General features: G+C 58.5%; 1 protein-coding gene across 2 annotated transcripts in view; it reads left to right on the top strand.

The window, feature by feature from the left end:
- Positions 1-1680: 1680 nt before the first annotated feature.
- Positions 1681-2862, top strand: part of Sephs1 (selenophosphate synthetase 1) — a 27631-nt gene continuing 26449 nt past the window's right edge. The window contains exon 1 of one of the 2 annotated variants that reach the window (XM_005354849.2): positions 1681-2025. The gene's annotated coding sequence lies outside the window, so the exon portion shown is untranslated. Of the gene's footprint in view, positions 2026-2452; positions 2720-2862 lie in introns of those variants that run through there. The other variant, XM_005354850.3, reaches the window with a different exon arrangement.

Here is a 2862-nt window from a genome sequence, read left to right on the forward strand (position 1 = left end):
ATTTGCCTCTCAAATGCCAAACTGGCTTCTCCATTACCTGGAGTATTCAGCAGGTATAGAACCCAGGACCTGGAAGGCTGCACTTAGTCCCAAGACTTGTTTGCTTCCCAGTGGCTTCCACTCAGAAGTATCACTCACTCAAGAGTCATCCACTTCCCAAAATTAAAAACTGGGGGATTTGATGCTTACTTCTCTCTTCCGTGCACATTAAGTCACATCAAATCCTGTCCTTTGGTGGCTCCCCCCTCACTCTCTGTTCAAATACATGAGCAGACTTAGCACAGTTTCATTAGCACAATAACCCCCTAACTAGAGCATGGCTTCTTCATCTCCGCTGGGAAGGAGCACCCTTTAACATAATCACAGAGCTAAAACTCCTCGTGTTGACACACAAATCTCTACTGACCTCTGCTGTGTCATGAATCCTCCACATCCCAAAGCTTTTCTTTTTCTCTTTCATAGTGAAACCTTTTGCAAAATAAATAAATGGAATCACTTTTTAAAAACTGAGGATCAAAAAAAAAAAAAAAGTCACATCGTTCAAAACGCAAACTCACATTTCAAAGGCAGAAAGGGGCAAAGGTATCCTTACAACTCTTTTCCTCTGGTTCAGGAGTCCTAGAGTGGTACCTGGTGATTGTGTTTGCGCCCTCTCTCCTGACCATTCACAGAAAACTCCATGTTCCATGTTCAGAAATCTAACGCTACCGAGCCCAGGTGCTGCTGTATTCTCCCAAACGCATTGTGGAGAAAAGGCACAAAGACAGGAGGCGCCTGCGTCCATCTGGCCACACTTGGCATCCTAGATTCCAGCCCTAAGAAAGTGGCAACTTCGGGGATGAAAAGGACATCTGTGTGGCGTGCAAACCTAAAGCAGCCATAAAAGCCCTGTTCGGTTACCCCCAACGATTCTGCTCTCAAATAACTTGGAACACGAGAACGTAGCCCAAACCAAGTTCGCGCTGCTCAGCTTCTCAGGGAAGTCCTTCGAATGAAGGCACTTTGCATCCGCAACGCGTTACAAAGTCGGAAATCTGAAGTTACTTCGTGAAGTGAAACCGCATCACCAATGTCAATTCAAGCACACGGGATTAGTTTGCCATGTTTACTAGGACACGGGAAGAACAAATGATGCAACCGGGCAACATAACCCCCAAATCCCACCAAATGCGCATCAAATATTCAAGAAACTTTACAGGGCAATTGCACATTCCACGGGGACTCCCATGAACTGCGGAGCTACGCTTAAACAATAGAATGAGGAAAAGATGGGAGTCACTGAGAATGAGCGCGGGTTTAAGTTGATTTTTCAAATGTCTCACTGGAGCTAAGGCGTTTGTCCTTGGCTCCTGCACGCCTCTGCAAATTGTTCCCACGGTCACTGTCTCGAAGCAGCAGAGATCCGGGAGCAGGTACTGCGTCCCGCGGGTGTTGTAGCGGTCGCACCCGGCCAGGTTGTGCAAAAAACACTCTGGTCCTTTCCCGCGGATCGGTGGAGTGGGAAAGTAGGTGGCCCCATCACTCAAGGTTGCTACAAATGCAACTCGCAACTTTTGAAATCAATCTACCCCCCTCTTTTTTTTTTTGGATCATGCAACGGATGCCACCGTTCCTTGGGTTTGCAACCCCCCACCCCTCCCCCGAGACCAATCATTGCCGCGCTCGGGCCTCTGCACAGCGCCCCCGCCCCCTTCCCGGGCCGCACGCAGCCACCACCACCGCCGCCACCGCCACCAGCAACACCGAGTCGCTCAGGCCACCGGCCCGCCGCCTCTTAAAGGGAGGTGGCCGCTCTTAAAGGGACCCTCACGCGCCCGGCCGGCGGGAGCGCGGCGGCCCGGTTCCCGAAGGGCCGCGCCCAGCCTAGGCCGAGCTCCACGCGGCGTCCAAGCGCGGGGCCGTGCCGCCGCCACCGGGAGCAGCATTTTTATTCAGGCGACGCTTAAGGGAGCCCGGCGCGCCCGGTGCATTGTGGGAGCGCCGCGGCCCGTTTTCGGGAGGAGGCGGAGGGCGCAAAGCGAGCCGGTAAGCGGCGGGCCTGGCGAGGGGGGGCGAGACAGCAGGCTTAAAGGGGAATATCGGGCCGCAGGCCCGGCGCGGCCGTTGCAAATCCCCCTCCGGGCCGCCCGGGACGGCCGGGGAGCCGTGCACCGGGGCCTTTCGCGCGCCCTGCCTGGAGAGGGGCCGAGCCCAGGGTTTGGTGGGGCCGCTTTAAAAAGAAGCGCCGCCCGCGCCGCTGCCTCCTCCGCCGTCGCCGCCGCGGCACGCGGGGCCGGGAAAGGAGGGAGGAGCGGAGGGGGAGGGCGGCGGCGGCCACGCAGGGGTTAATCTTTTCGCCCGCCGACATTTTTGTGTGGCGGCGCGGCCGGGGAGCCCGCGCGCGCGCGCGTAGCGCCGTGGCCTCCGGTGTCCTGGCGCTGCGCCTCGGGCCTCCCCGCCCCCACTCGGCCCTCGTGTCCCTCCGGTCCCCGCCGGCGACGGTCACCACGGCTGCGGCGACGCCGGGCCTGTGTCGTGGCATGGCCGTGCCCGCGGCGCCGCACGGTACAAAGGACGCGGCCCGCGCCCGCCGTGCCTTTAAAGGCGGCAGCCCGCGATTTAAGGTGTCCCCTGGGTGGCATCCTCCGCGTCCGGCCTCATGGAGGGCGCGGGGCCTCGGCAGGCACGACGCGGCTCCCGGGCCTGTGTGCATGCTCGGGGCCGGGGGCCTGGCGGTGAGGTAGGTCTGCTGCCCCGCTGCGCCCCGTTGCCTGAGCCCGCCCCGCGTGCGGGAGCGAAGGGGTTAAATGCGATCTTTAAATATTCATGTCATTGTTTTAAAGGTGTAAACATGTGGCTTCCAGGTCGGACTTACCCCCCCCC

The sequence above is a fragment of the Microtus ochrogaster genome, chromosome 16 (genome assembly GCF_000317375.1).
Source record: "Microtus ochrogaster isolate Prairie Vole_2 chromosome 16, MicOch1.0, whole genome shotgun sequence".
Classification (NCBI taxonomy): Eukaryota; Metazoa; Chordata; class Mammalia; order Rodentia; family Cricetidae; genus Microtus; species Microtus ochrogaster.